This window comes from Symphalangus syndactylus, chromosome 12 (genome assembly GCF_028878055.3).
Source record: "Symphalangus syndactylus isolate Jambi chromosome 12, NHGRI_mSymSyn1-v2.1_pri, whole genome shotgun sequence".
NCBI classification, from domain to species: domain Eukaryota; kingdom Metazoa; phylum Chordata; class Mammalia; order Primates; family Hylobatidae; genus Symphalangus; species Symphalangus syndactylus.
In genome coordinates, this window is record NC_072441.2 from 94,559,613 (window position 1) to 94,576,010 (window position 16,398).

A 16,398-nucleotide genomic window follows, 5' to 3' on the forward strand; every position below is an offset into this window, starting at 1 on the left:
TGAATGGTCCCCACCTATCTCTGGAGTTTTATTTCTCAGATTTGTCTACACTGGGCCTCCAGCAATTTGTCAATTACAGTTCTGGTTTCCCTCCCCTGGCACTGGTTCCCAGAGAGGTTTCTCTTTGTGGATTTCTGCCCTGTTAAGTTATGATTTTCTATATTTGCCTGTCTGCCTCTCCAATTTGGGGGGACAATGGTTTGCCTTGTGACCTTACTTCTTTGATTAATAAGACTTATTTTTGTTTGTTTTTTAGTTTATTAAGGCTTTTACTTGTTAGGATGGAGCGATGACTCCTAACCCCTTTACATGCCAGATCAGAAATCTAAGGTCCTCATTATTTTTCATGTAATCTTCATCACAATCCTTTGAAGTAAATATTGTTAGCTCAGTTTCAAAGATTAAAAAAAAAAATAGGCTGAGAAAAGTCACATGGCTTGGAAGTGGCAAAACTGGGATCAAACTCATATTTCACTTCCCCAAGGTAGCCATTCTCCTTCCAGAGTGCTGGCTGTTCCTACTTATACAGAGCCAGCTGTCCCTACTCATGCAAAACCAGATGTCCCTATTCATACGGCACTTTGCCCACCAGTGCTTCATTTGACCAGATTTGTGCTGGTGCTTACCTTGAAGCTCTTTAAATTAAAGCTTAGATGTTTTGACCTGGTGTTGTAAATTGGTAGGTCTTCTGGGGAAATCCAGCTCCTGATCATTCAGTGAACTCTTACCTAATTCTTTTTGAACCCATGGGTTTTGCTTTTCCTTAGGGAAAGGAAAAGAATGAAAAATGAACTATGCTCATTTCATTACTAACAGCTCCAGTAAAATGCTTTAGGATGGCATAATTTGAAAAGGAGAGCCAAAATATAGCCAAAAGAATACATGTAATTACCATTAATTTGTGCAGAAAGGAAAAATGGACTTAGAGCCATAGGGCCAGAGTTTGAGTTGAGTCCTGGCTTCGTGCCTTGGTCTGCAAATAAGCCTGAGTCTCAGTTTCTTTATTACTAAATACTCTTTTATGTTTGCATCATGGTTCAGTTAAAAAGTACCCATCGACAGTTGTTGAATATGTTCATGCTCAAAGGAAGCTAAAAGAAAGGATATAAGAGAAATATAATGATGCCTGTCTACTGGGTAGTTGTGGAGAATGAAAAACTATGTGCTTCTGAGGGTAGTTTTTAACTTTCAGATTTTGTTTTAAAAGTCACTTCTGACCTGCAAAACAGCTGAGGCATCCTCAGCTCACACTCTCTATTTTTGGCTTCTAAATTCTGAGACTGATATTCCATTTCCTGATGTCTTTGGCTACTGCTCAGCTGACCACAGCTTTCTGTTGGTCCAGGAGACTATCTAATTCCATTTGGTTGCAAACTCTAGTTTTCATTTAGCGTCTTTCTGCAGAGCTCATCACTTCCCACCTGCAGACCCATCCTGACAAAATGCCTAGGGATCCCTTCCACATCTAATTTCATGATTCGCCTCATCTGGACCCGTTTCACCTTAGAGAAAGCCAATGCCAAAATAATGCCTTCCCAATGTCTCAGTATTAACCTATATAAAATAGATAATTCTTATGCTTGAGCACACAACAACGTAAGATCTCCCACCACCATCTCCAGTGGCGGGTACAGAATGGCAGACTTGTTTGCATGGTCATTGTGAATCCTGCACTCATCAGATTCAGCTCAGAAAGAGAACACTGGAGTCTGCACCTGCAGTGAGTTGTCTCAAGAATGTGGCAGAGGAGGTCAGCTTCTAAGAGACAAATCAAGGAGACACAGCAAGCAGTAGAAGCACTTGATCAAGCCAGGGGGGGCCCACCCTGAGAAGTGTTTTGTCTGTGTGCTGCTGATGAAGACTTAGGAAATATTCAAGTGCAGCTAAGGGTGTGGCCTTAAGCCTGGATTTCACTGCAGCAAACACTTTTTTAGTAATTCTTTGGAAGGAGTGGTTCGTTAAATGGTGAGGCTGCACTGGACCTGGGAAATGAAAATTGGACTGTCAAATCCCACTAGAAGAAACCATGCCAGGGGCACCACATCTAGCAACTATGTGCATGTGGGTTTTCACAGAGGTTTTATTGTGGTATAGATTTCCTCTAGCCTGAAGGAAGTGTCCCTCAAGAACAGCGCTTCTCAACTGGGGATAATTTTGTTCCCCAGTGGACATTTGGTAATTAACTCTATTATTAGTTTCTTTGAAGAGTAAGTTTTGGCCAGATTTCCTCTCACCCCTCTTCGGTTCCTAATACCCTAGTCTGAATGTGTGGGATGGTTGAATAGCCATGTGATGTGGTTTGAATGTTCTTCCCCTCCAAATCTCATGTTGAAATGTGATGCCCAATGTTGGAGGTGGGCCTAGTAGGAGGTGTTTGGGTCATGCAGGTGGATCCCTCATGAATGGCTTGGTGCCCTCCCTGCAGTAGTGAGTGAGTTCTCACTCCATGAGTTCATGCTGGTTGTTTAAAAGAGCCTGGCAATCTTTCTTGCTCCCTCTTTCTCCATGTGACATGCCTGCCCTCCCTGTGGCTTCTGCCATGGGTAAAAGCTTCCTGAGGCTTCACCAGAAGCTGAGCAGATGCTGGTGCCATGCTTGTACAGCCTGCAGAACCATGAGCCAAATAAAACTCTTTTCTTTCTTTTTTTTTTTAAATTTTATTATTATACTTTAGGTTTTAGGGTACATGTGCACAATGTGCAGGTTTGTTACATATGTATCCATGTGCCGTGTTGGTTTGCTGCACCCATTAACTCGTCATTTAGCATTAGGTATATTTCCTAATGCTGTCCCTCCCACCTCCCCCCACCCCACAACAGTCCCCAGAGTGTGATGTTCCCCTTCCTGTGTCCATGTGTTCTCATTGTTCAATTCCCACCTATGAGTGAGAACATGCGGTGTTTGCTTTTTTGTCCTTGTGATAGTTTACTGAGAATGTTTTCCAGTTTCATCCATGTCCCTACAAAGGACATGAACTCATCATTTTTTATGGCTGCATAGTATTCCATGGTGTATATGTGCCACATTTTCTTAATCCAGTCTGTCGTTGTTGGACATTTGGGTTGGTTCCAAGTCTTTGCTATTGTGAATAGTGCCGCAATAAACATACGTGTGCATGTGTCTTTATAGCAGCATGATTTATAGTCCTTTGGGTATATACCCAGTAACGGGATGGCTGGGTCAAATGGTATTTCTAGTTCTAGATCCCTGAGGAATTGCCACACTGACTTCCACAATGGTTGAACTAGTTTACAGTCCCACCAACAGTGTAAAAGTGTTCCTATTTCTCCACATCCTCTCCAGCACCTGTTGTTTCCTGACTTTTTAATGATGGCCATTCTAACTGGTGTGAGATGGTATCTCAGTGTAGTTTTGATTTGCATTTCTCTGATGGCCAGTGATGATGAGCATTTTTTCATGTGTTTTTTGGCTGCATAAATGTCTTCTTTTGAGAAGTGTCTGTTCATGTCCTTTGCCCACTTTTTGATGGGGTTGTTTGTTTTTTTCTTGTAAATTTGTTTGAGTTCATTGTAGATTCTGGATATTAGCCCTTTCTCAGATGAGTAGGTTGCAAAAATTTTCTCCCATTCTGTAGGTTGCCTGTTCACTCTGATGGTAGTTTCTTTTGCTGTGCAGAAGCTCTTTAGTTTAATTAGATCCCATTTGTCAATTTTGGCTTTTGTTGCCATTGCTTTTGGTGTTTTAGACATGAAGTCCTTGCCCACGCCTATGTCCTGAATGGTATTGCCCAGGTTTTCTTCTAGGGTTTTTATGATTTTAGGTCTAACATGTAAGTCTTTAATCCATCTTGAATTAATTTTTGTATAAGGTGTAAGGAAGGGATCCAGTTTCAGCTTTCTACATATGGCTAGCCAGTTTTCCCAGGATTCCAAATAGGGAATCCTTTCCCCATTTCTTGTTTTTGTCAGGTTTGTCAAAGATCAGATAGTTGTAGATGTGTGGCTTTATTTCTGGGGGCTCTGTTCTGTTCCATTGATCTACGTCTCTGTTGTGGTACCAGTACCATGCTGTTTTGCTTGTAGTATAGTTTGAAGTCAGGTAGCGTGATGCCTCCAGCTTTGTTCTTTTGGCTTAGGATTGACTTGGCGATGCGGGCTCTTTTTTGGTTCCATATGAACTTTAAAGTAGTTTTTTCCAATTCTGTGAAGAAAGTCATTGGTAGCTTGATGGGGATGGCTTTGAATCTATAAATTACCTTGGGCAAAAACTCTTTTCTTTATAAACTACCCAGTCTCAGGTATTCCTTTATAACAACGCAAAGCAGACTAATACACCATGGATCAGAAAGAAGTTATAAAACCCTATAGAAAGGAATGAACAATGGATGACAGGGGTACAAAATGATGGAAAGGTGCTCCATAGAACAGTTTTCTTACTTTGATTCGTTCCTTCCATCTCCATCTCTTTCTTCCCTCAAACAGTTACTGAAGACCTACTATATGCCAAGAACTGTGCAGAGCACTGAGAATATAAGGATGAATGACACAATCCCTACACTCTAGGAAGTCACAGTCTAGTGGGAAAGACAGACTTATAAACCAGTAATTAGACCCTGTGGTAGTACTTCATTAGAAATACAAATAAAAGGTTTTGAGAGTGACTACTGAAGGAGTTCATATCAGTTTTCTATTGCTGCTGTAACACATTTTTGGATATTTAGTGGCTTAAAACAACACAAATGTATTTCCTTACAGTTCTGGAAGCCAAGCTCTGAAATTTGTTTCTCTAGGTTAAAGTCAAAGTGCCAGCAGGGCTGGTTCCTTCTGGAGGTACTAGAGAAGAATCTGTTTCTTTGCCTTTTTTAGCCTCTGGAAGACTACCTGTCTTCCTTGGCTCATGACCCTTTCCTTGCATCCCTCCAGCCTCTTGCTTATGTCATCATATGCCTACTTCTTCCATAGTCAGATATCCCCTTGTTCTCTCTCATAAGAAGTCTTTTATTACATTTAAGGCCCATATGATCTAGGCTGATCTTCCCATCTCAAGATCCTTGACTCAAATCACATCAGCAAAGTCTCTTTTTAGCATAAAGGTGACATTCACAGGTACTGAAAATTAGCACCTCAATATCTTTAGGGGGCATCATCCAGCCAACTACAGAGTTATAGAATGAGGATAGGGCATTTGGGCTGTGTCTTGAGGGATGAGTAGGAGTTTTTCTGGCCATTTTCTTCTTCTTTTTTTTTTGAGACGGAATCTCGCTCTGTTGTCCAGGCTGGAGTGCGCAGTGGTGCGATCTCGGCTCACTGCAACCTCTGCCTCCTGGGTTCAAGTGATTCTCTTGCCTCAGCCTCCCAAATAGCTGGGATTACAGGCACGCGCCACCAAGCCTGGCTAATTTTTGTATTTTTAGTAGAAACGAGGTTTCACCACGTTGCCCAGGCTGGTCTTGATCTCTGGACCTTGTGATCCACCCGCCTTGGCCTCTCAAAGTGCTGGGATTACAGGCATAAGCCACTGCGCCCGGCCGGCAATTTTCTAGGCTGAGAGGATATGATCTTACCTGTTCAGAGACTTGTAAGATATTCAAAGTAACCCAGTAGTTACTTTGTGCAGAAGCTGAAGCTGGTGAAAGTGTTAAGGCCAGGGCACAAAGAGCCTTGAATGCCAGACCTTGAGGTTTGAATCTGGTTTTATTCACAACAGTGCTTATTATACAAGGAATGGAGTGAGCTGTTGACAAAGTCAAGTGGAGAGATGATGAGGCCTTAATAAGGGCAGAGACATTGGCATTCATTGACTCTCCAATACCAAACCGTGCTGAGTGTTCTTAACTCCCGTCCTCATTTCTGTGTCCTGGTTTAGGCCACCTCATCTGAATGGTTACTAAAGACTTCATAATCCTCCAATTTTGCTGCTATCCAATCGATTCCTCAAGCTGCAGCCAAAGTGATCATCTAAAACACAAGGCTGATCATGCCACTGCCTGCCTAGTCATGAATGACTCCTGGTTACTTTCAGGACATACATGACCCTCCAGCATCTGGGCCCTGCTCACCTCTCCAGCCTCACTAGTGTGCTTTGCTTGGTCATTGTTCCCAAATAAGTCATAGTACAATACTTAGCCAGTTGCTGACTCAGAAGATCCCCATCTCAGGAAACTTTAAACCTTCATATGAGCCCAGGTCACCATTTCCAACTCCTTCTCCTTATGGGAGTGCTTTTTGTTCCCTTGGTGTCCTTGCTCATCAGTTTGACCTTGACCAGAATGACTCTAATACACCCCAATGTGATCTAGTAATGTTCATTCTCAGGGAAAAGGGTAGTATCCTGGTCAGGGCTCTAAGATGGCCCTCAAGCTTCACCTTCCCCATGACTGTCCACCCTACCCTCACCCAGGTCAATTCCCTTATCATCCCTTCTCCTTGAAGGTGGCTGGACTCTGTAAATATGATGGGATAGCTCTCCCATAAGCAGGTTATGAATCACTTGACTAAGTTAATCAAAAGGAAGAGTTTCTTGGAGGGGCCTGACTTCATCAGAGGAAGCTTTAAAAGAAGTCAGAGAGATAGTCCCCTGCTGCCTTAAGGAGGAAAAATAGTTTCGAGTATAGGAGGCCCTGTAGGAAAGACAGGGACATGGAATGAAACTGCAGGTCGCTACTAGAAGCTGAGAGCAGAGATTTAGCAAGAGAATTAGAGATTTAGCAAGAGAATGAGGACATTAGTCCTCCAACCTCAAGAAACTGAATTCTGTGAACAACCATGTGAGTTTGGAAGAGGACTTGGAACCCCAGAAAGGAATGCAGCCTGGCCAATACCTTGATTTTAGCCCCTTTGCAGAGAACCTAGCTCAGTCATGTCTGGACTGCTAACCTACATGTAGACACCATGAGATAGTCAATAGGAGTTGTTTTAAGCTAAATTTTGGGTAATTTTTTCTGTAGCAATTGAAAACTACTTATAGGTGGGGGTTATACGGGGGTCCCTTCCCACCAACAGACCCCCATGCTTCTTATTCAGATTCATTCCCACCCACAGCTCTGCACACCAAGAGGACCTGGGAGAGACATCAAGCCCCAAAGACATTTTCGTTGCATCCTCCTTGGTTTTAGAGTTACATAATCAAGAGGGGTGATTCCAGAAGAGATTTTTCTCTAATACAGTTCTGTGTGGAAAGGACATGCTAGCTCCACCTACACGGAGAAGTAATGCTGAGTTGCTGGTTTAGAAAAAATCAAGTTCTTCCTCACCAAACATTGTATCATATATGGCTAAGAGTGAGGTAAAGAGTAGCAGAAACTCTTGGGAAGATGGTTTTAAGTGGTTTGCAAAGCGTGGTCTCCAGACAACAGAAGCACCTGGGAACTTGTCAGAAATGTGAATTCTCCGGCCCCTTCCCAGAGCTCCTGAATCAGAAATGGTGTTTTACATAGCCCTCCAGGTGATTCTGAGACACAACAAACTTTGAAACCACTGACTTAGACAAATAATAGTCAGCTATGCAAATGATGTATAGCAGTATTTTCTAAGTGAATTCCTCTAAAAAATAACACAGTAACAAGGGATGCAGAGCCCATACAAGGCTCAAACTTGCTCACACTGTCCACAGTTGTGATCAGCTACCCTCAGGCTCTCAGGCTCTGGTGACATGAAGGTCAGAGAACCTGTGATGTTAGCTGTCAGGGTCACTTTGGGATTTATTTAATCCCAGCCTAATCCCATCCTCATGACGCCTGCCTGCCACATCGTTGATATTTGATAAATACTTGTGGAATGCATGATAAGGTGGGACTTAAAAAAAACCATCCCTTGTTTCGGCCCTGGAGTTGGAGTCTTCTTCCCAGGTCCACTCAAGGATAAATCCACCCTCATTAAAGAGAGAGGAGAATTCTCTAATCTGGAGAGGTATGGTACATAGTGGATGGTGCCTTGGCATGGGGAAAGGAGCCATGGAGCAGAGGAAAGTACCATTCAAGAGCCTGCAGTGTCCACCTCTGCCACCTCCAGCCCCAATTTAGCAGCTATGTTCAGGCTTCTGGAACGGCTCTAGCACCTATGCTTGTCTCAGTCAAAACCCTTGACACCCCCTATAGGGAGCCTAGGACAAGAAACTTCATATTGGCATAAAAGAGAAAACACTCTGCATTAATGCGCACGACAACAAATGGACAGTTCAATGACCGTTTCTGGGCAGTAAAGGCTGCCCTGGGGCAAAGTGGTACTAGCCCACATTCCAAGAACACAAGGTACTTTTTCAGCCTGGTCAACCAGATTGTAATTCCTTCTGTACCACGCGTTATTATGTGATTCTTGTTGCCTTGGAAAGCTCAGATGATTAAAAGAGTTTGTTTGCCATTTCCAAGAATCCCTCTTGCAATTTAAATGATTCATGCACCCCAGTTTTACAAAAAGGAAAACAACCTCATTGTTATTTGCTCTGTTAAAGCCCTCAAGTGTTCAGCTTATTTTGTTACCTGGTAATGAGGGGTGGGGGTGCTGTTATTTCTAATTCTCTAATCTTTTCATGGGGGAATTCTTGTGGGATAATAAAAATTCCTTATTTTATTAACAAAGAAAAAGCTGCAGTTCTCATCTTTTCTCCTTTTTTGGGAGGGTGGGAAGGGGTGATACTTGCTGTCACATGCTAGTATTCTCTGCCACCTAGCAAGTTCAGAAGAAGAGCTGAGCAAAAAAGAAGTCAGAGTGATAAGAATATTCCTTTCTTATCTCTGCACCAGAACAATAACACACTTGTGGTAGAGACTGCGAGTTCTCCCCCAGGATCCATCCCCTTCTTCTTTTCCTTTTTACAGATTCCTCGAGTTTTACCTGCACTGTGCTTATATTTAGGTACAGAAAAATTCCATCATCACAAGAAACCCTCGAGTTGCCCTTTTATAACCACATCCACCTCCCCACTGTCTCCCTAATCTGTGGAAAGCACTGATCTATTTCCCATTTCTTTAATTTTGGCATTTCAAGGTGATATGTTAAATGGAATTATGCAGTATGTAACCTTTAGGGTTTTTTTTTTTTTTTTTTTTTTACTCAGCATAATTCCCTTGAGATTCATCTAAGTTGTGTGTGACATGTATGAATAATTCCTTTTTTATTGTTGAGCAGTCTTCTGCAGTATGGGTGTACCACAGTTTGTTTAAAGATTCACTCTTTGGAGAATATCCAGTTGTTTCCAGTTTGAAGCTAGAAACATTTATGTACAGATTTTTGAGGAACATAAGTATTCATTTATTTGGGACAAATGCCTGAGTGTGCAACTTCTGGGCTGTATGATTGTTGCATGTTTATATATAGTTGTTTATGATAATTATTATGTTTAGTTTTCTAAGAAACTGACAAATTGTTTTCCAGAGTAGACTTACCATTTTATATTGCTACTAGTAATATATGAGTAGTCCAATTTCTCTATATCCTCACTAGCATTTGGTATTTCTGCTATTTCTTGTTTTAGTCATTTAGATAAGTATGTAGTGATAACCCCTTGTGGTTTTAATTTTCATTTTCTTAATGGGGAATGATGTGGAAAATTTTTCATGTGCTTATTTGCCATCGGTATAGCCTTTTCAGTGAAATACCTGTTTATGTCTTTTGCCCATTTTCTAATTAGATTGCTCATTTTGGAGACAATGAAAAATGATTTCTTGAGTTTCAAGAGCTCTTTATATGCTCTAGATACTGGTCCTTTGTAGGATATGTGGTTGCAGTCCTTCTTTCTTTCTATAGCTAAACTATTTGGGTTTATGCTGAGCAGATAACTGTCTAGCTAGGGACTACTCTTCTTAACTTTCCTTGCAGCTGAGTATAGCCATGTGGCAAATTTCAGGCCAAGGAGATGAGAGTAGAAATGATACATGCAAAGTCTGATCATGTCTAATGAAAACAAAGGCCACTTATTCTGAACATCTGTCCTCTACCCATTCTGGGAACATAGACCTTGCAGCCACCCAGAGTCAACCAGGCAGATGGGGATACTTCCTTAGAGTAGGGGTCAGCTGGGGCCGGGCGCGGTGGCTCATGCCTGTAATCCCAGCACTTTGGGAGGCCGAGGCGGGCGGATCACGAGGTCAGGAGATCGAGACCATGGTGAAACCCCGTCTCTACTAAAAATACAAAAAAAAAATTAGCCGGGCGTGGTGGCGGGCGCCTGTAGTCCCAGCTACTCGGAGAGGCTGAGGCAGGAGAATGCCGTGAACCCAGGAGGTGGAGCTTGCAGTGAGCCGAGATCGTGCCACTGCACTCCAGCCTGGGCAACAGAGCGAGACTCTGTCTCGAAAAAAAAAAAAAAAAAAAAAAAAAAAAAGAGTAGGGGTCAGCTGTTAGTAAGTAGTAAAATATTAAATACTTTAGGCTTGTGGGCCATATGGTCTCTGTAGAAATTAGTTAACTTTTACATTTAGAAGTTTCATTGTGTCATTTTAGCACAAAAGCAGCCTTGAGCAATACATAAACAAATGAGCATGGCAGTGTTTATATACATCTTTATTTACCAAAACAGGTGGTCCACTCATGGGATATAGTTTGCTAACCTCCTAAGGCAAAGCCACAAGATAACAAGAGCTGCATTCCTGAATGGTTACATGGAGTGGAGCTATTCCATCAGCCTGGATAGCTACTCTCCAGGCTAATTCATGAAAAAGAAATTAACTTCTGTTTTTGTAAGTCACTTTATTTTATAGGCTCTTTGTTGTAGCAGCTCAGCCTGTGCCTATATAGTATAAAAATTGGCATTTACTGGGTACTCACTGTGCCCACTGTGAAAAGATGATTCAAAGGTAAATTTTATATGCCCCCTGCCCAGATAGAGCTTGCAGTTGACTCTGAGAGAAAGGTCCCAGTACAGTGAGATGGAGCTGTAACCAAGCTATAAAGAAAGAGAAGGAAAGAAACACTTTACTGTGTGCCTAATATATGGCAGGCATTTTATTGTTATATCTCTGAAGGCTCAGGGAAGTCTATGAAGTATGTTATTATATTCCCATTTTGGAAATTTTAAAAACCCATGAGTCTCTGTAAAGTTATTTAAAAACCCATGAGTCTCTGTAAAGTTATTTAACTTTCCCAGTGGCATAGGTAAATTTGAACCCTTGAAAAGTATTAACCAAGGATTTATTCATTGCTGACATTCAGAGCCTGACCTGAGTCCTCTCTCTCTGGAGCACAGTGGGCCCTTTGCTTCCTCCCGCAGTCCTCCCTGCTGGGTAGCGCCTCCATCACCATAGTCAACCCAAGAAAGCTCAACAAGCACTTGCCAAGCAGCTTCTATCTGCCCAAATCCAAAAGCAGGTCCAGAAAGGCCAGAGGAATGAAGGAAAGGATTGAACCTTTAAAAGAACATAGCTTTAGACAATGTGGTTTAAAAATCCCCTGATCTTTTTGTGTCTTGGGATTGACCAACCACAAAGGACCCCACTGCTCTTGTATAATATATTCTGAAATAAGACCAGTTTTCTCAAGACTTTCATAAGACTTGTGATGATCCCTCGATTACTTGCCTATATAAAATTTCAAGTCCCCTTCGTTTTCCTTGAAGCAATACTCATTAATGAACTTTCTCCCTATTGGAATAACCTGAATAAAATAATCTCCTTCACTGTCTGGTGCTTTTTATGTTACGTAACTTTCATGATGAATTAAATAGGATTAGACTTCACCTTTGAATCCTCATTTACTCCATCTAGATAGTGAAGCTTCTCAGAGCCCTGTTTGTTCCCTCCTTACTTATGACTTGGGGACCAAATGGTGGGCCCAACTCCTGGTCCTGTGCTCTGGACCTCGGTCTTTTGGTAGCACAGTAAGTATCTGATTCTTTTCAAGTACTTGATTTCTGGTACTGGCTTCTCTTGGCTTTATGGTCTGACAAATCGGTATTCTCTGTAAACAGATTAATGTAAATATAATAGGTGTAATGTAATGTAAACAGATCTTTTCTCTGTTGGATAAAAGATGACAAAGAATATGGTTTGTTAGTCTTTTCTGTTTGTCTGTTTTTCTGTTTTCAATTCAAATCAATTAAAAACTTGTATCCACTGGGAGGAGAACAGGTCTTTGATAAAAACTGGTAAGGTCTGCATTTTTGCATATGTGTTTGACCTATGACTAATATTTTAGACTGAAGCTATAAGTTTTCTCTGTGCGTGTGTGTCTGTATAAGTCTGGAAGTGTGTGATATTTTCCTACATCTGGATGCTATCACCAAATTAGATGATAAAATCCTTAAAGGAGTTCTATTCTCATTGACTTAGAGGTAAATAAGTGCTTATATAAATTTAATATTCCTAGAATTTCCAGAAATTAAGGAAATTAAAGCTTAAATAGTTTCAATGTGGAAAAAAGAGGTATTGCTATATTAACTAGCTCAGAAATGTTCTGTGAGTTCCAGTTCACATAATTCAAGTAAATATTTGGCAAACAAAACTGATCTAATAATTTTGGTTCAATAAAAATAGCTATACTTTCTCTGAGTTATTAGTATTAAGTATAACGGAAGCACACACTTTTATTCTACTTGGGGGTAGTCTCTCTAAACTTATTATAGGTTCACTGATCAAATAAGCTATCATTAGTTTGACTTAATGTTTAAGATTATGAAAAATGTAAGCTTGTATTTAACCAAATAGAATCCTTATTCTGAAGACTTTATTTCAACAGTAATTATGTTTTGCATTATGTTATCTTGAAAATAATTCCCAAGGTCTTTAGGTAAATTAAAATCTTGAATTTCTGCTAAATTGAATTAGACATCATTTCTGAATAAGATTATTTTAATATTAATTATTAACCATAATTTTAAGTTTATATATGTTTGCCTCTAATTTTTCTATGCTGCAGAGATGCTATGTATTTTGGGTGTGTTAATGAATGTTTTCACTTTTGCCATTTTAAGACATTATATTATAAGAGATGTGTATGGTTACAGAAAGTGTGAGCTCTGCTAACCTGCTGCAAAGTGCTGGTGTGTGACAGACAGTTCACAGTTACCTACCTCCTAATTTTCTCTGTGGAATAGAGGTTACTGCGGTTAAAAGTTATTATCAATATATATGGATGAGATTCCACTAGGAGCAATAGTGGCAAATGAATAACTATATATACAAGACAGGCAGGATATGTTTTTTGTTAATGAAAACAGATAGTAGTTTTGTCTTAAACTAAAATGACTACTTGTTGCAGAGTGAGAAAGAGGAAAGAGTAGGACCAAACCTGAATGGATAAAAACACTTATAGAAGGTACATGGAAAAAAAATTTCATCTATTGTTGTCGCAGCTAGCTAAGATTTGACGGGTTTGTTTATAAGATTTCAGAAAGAGCTTCAGTATTCTATATTATGCTGATGCAACGCAAAAATTTGTTTTTAATCTTTGTTAAAGTGACAAAATTTCCTTGGATCATTGGTCTGCTCATAATGTAAGGTTATAAAATGTTATTCTTTACCTTCTGTGTAATCTGCCTAGATAGCAAAGATTCTGTGTCTTAACAGAATAAGCTTTTATGGTTTATGTTGATTTTATTATATCCTTGATGATTTAAGAAAACAAAGGTTTCTCATTTAGAAAAGAGCTAAGATTCTTTACAATCATGCTACCTTCTAGATTTATTTTTAAATGTTTTATTGTCACTATGAAATGAGAAGTAAAATATCTCTCAGATACCCATGATTCAATTCCTATCTTAGTTGTTCAAATCTCCTAACAACTTTTGATTTTTGCCTTTACAAAATTGATTCCTAAGTGATGTCTTTTGCACCTAGATGTGTTTTTGAGATTTCCTAGAGGGACCCTAGAAAATCACAAAGGATTTGTTCTTTTACCTTATAAAAAGAGAGAAACTAGAAATAATGAGGTTGTGATATGTTACCACTGATGAATTTCAAAGTATTGTCAAGTCAGAAGGGATGCAGATGCTTAACCTTTTCTAGGATAAATCTGTGTAGGTAAATTATTAATACAAATATTTCAGAATCATATGCTGTATGGGTAGTTCCTGGATATTTGTCAGTTCTCTTGCTGTCTATGATATAGTCCTGGTGCTGCTTTGCCTGATATCAAACAACAACAGTATAGTCATAATTCAGTTATTTTTAAAGATGTGAACTGCATTGCAATTTACTTGTTTAAATTGAATCTAACATCATTTAGGCTCATGGTTTTCAAGTGGATTTTTTTTAATCTATGAAGTTTTATTAATATCATTTACCTGTGGAGTTTTATTTGATCTACAGATGTTTAAGACCTATTGTAGGCTTGCAGAATCTCTTCACTTGGTATTTCTGATATATTCTTGATATTTTTAAGCTATATACCTGGTATCTTCATGGTATATTATATCTCAGGATTACAGTAAATCTGAAGATTTTTTTGGTAAAGATAATGTTCATCCATTTTTATAAATTAGATATAATATCCACTTTTCTTTGAAAATAGGGTTAATCATTATATTCATAGATATTTTGTCTAAACTTTTTTTTGGATTGACTTTATCTTGTTTTACACAGACACAAATTCCCTTTGCAGTTGCATTATTCTTGTAGAAACTCTCATAGGATCTCTCATCTTTAAAAATTGCAGGTAAATAATAGATGTGCCAGCTCTGTCTTGTCTGGTACAGATTTAACTGGTTTTCTTCTTAACCCCTGGACAAAACTGGACTGATCTGTCACCTTGACCATATTGTCTATTTTTCCTAATTTTTTTTTGTTTTTGTTTTGAGACAGAGTCTCGCTCTGTCGCCCAGGCTGGAGTGCAGTGGCGTGATCTCGGCTCACTGCAAGCTCCGCCTCCCGGGTTCACGCCATTCTCCTGCCTCAGCCTCCCGAGTAGCTGGGACTACAGGCGCCCGCCACCATGCCCTGCTTATTTTTGTATTTTTAGTAGAGACGGGCTTTCACCGTGGTCTCGATCTCCTGACCTCGTGATCTGCCCGCCTCAGCCTCCCGAAGTGCTGGGATTACAGACATGAGCCACCATTCCCGGCCTCCATTTTTACCAAATTTTTAACCCTTTCAATTTTCTTCAATACCTGGCTGCGATCCTCCAAACTATTTCAATTTTTCTCCCTCCCACCTGGCTCAGCATCACTGGGAACTAAAAACCTGACTTACCGGATCTCTATCATTACTTTAGGTTACCTTAAAGCTGGCTCTTTTCCCTAGGATCTGAAGAAATCTTGCAAGCTGAAGTCTGACAGTTTGGTGCAAACCTCGGAGGGCTCACCACTTCAGCAGAACATGCATAAGCCAGAGTTCTCTCTAGACAAATTGTATCCGGACAAATAAGAAAGTCCAGTGATATGCTTAGTCCATATATACCCTTTTATAAGAGGGAACCAAGACAATGGATGATGTCACCAAGAGCATTGACATCCAAGCTTTGGAGCTTGAAGAAATTCAAAAGAGTGATGCTCGATAACTGAGAGAGTTTCCTCCACAAACGTCTTGGACTCATTGGACTCATTAACCTTCAGATTCAACTCCCAGCTCTTTCCTTCAATACCAGTTTCCATATTAATGCTTCCCTTTTTCATTTTAGGCACTCCCCTTTCAAGAAGCCTGATCTCCAGACCCTAAAACAACTGATCTTTGCCATTGACTCTCCACAGATGGTTCAGGTGGTTTTACAGGAACAACACTAACAAAGTCCTCTGGAGACCCTTTCTTGGATCCCGCTCCACCTTCTCAGGAGGTTTATGATCACCTCGGAGTTGTTCAGCAATGAGTGACATTTGCCTTGAACAAAAAGGGGACTGACAATGTTGAACTTTTCCTGAGTTTTGTGCTCCCTGAAAGTTGCAACAATTATGAAATCCCCCACCCCACTCCTTTGTGTCCCAGGAGGCTAACTACAGAGGACCACCCTGCCCTTGCATATTCCAAGACAGACTCATCTCCATCCTTGCTCATGACTCCTGTAGGACTCGCAGATGGCTCCCTTAGTGACCTGCTTGCATAAAACTCTCGGTCCCCTTCCTTTCCTTTGAGAAGTTCTCATTAACGATCATTCTCCTTATAATAGCCTGAATAAAATCATACATTTAATGTCTGGTGCATGTTATCTTTCCTCTCATTTTTATGGCTGAGTCTTCTCACTTTTTTCCTCTCCGAGCCTTGGTTTCCTCATCTTATAAAGACTATTACTTCCACCTTTAAGTGGTGTAAGAATTAAATGAGATAATGATGGGAAAGAACCAACTTAGGCTAATACTAAGTGCTCAATAAATATTATTCTCTCTCCTTAGAGGAAAACAACCTTAAGGTGATGGGAGTGGGAACTAGTTTAAAGAGAAGGGATACATCAGTGTAACTTTGTCTCCAAAAATGGGAAAAAAATTGAGAGCAGGTGCCCTGACAATGAAGTAAACGGCACGGGGCAGGATGGTCATTTCATATGGGGCAGAAAACTGTGTCTCCAATGCACCCCCTGC

At 40.3% G+C, this 16,398-nt stretch overlaps 1 long non-coding RNA gene across 2 annotated transcripts in view; it reads left to right on the forward strand.

The window, feature by feature from the left end:
• The window catches only part of LOC134733985 (uncharacterized), a 151,315-nt gene extending 135,298 nt beyond the window's left edge, over positions 1-16,017 (forward strand). For both annotated transcript variants that reach the window (XR_010117430.1, XR_010117429.1), the window contains one exon: positions 15,131-16,017. This is a non-coding gene — a long non-coding RNA (uncharacterized lncRNA). The remainder of the gene's footprint in view (positions 1-15,130) is intronic.
• The last annotated feature ends 381 nt before the right edge of the window (positions 16,018-16,398 follow it).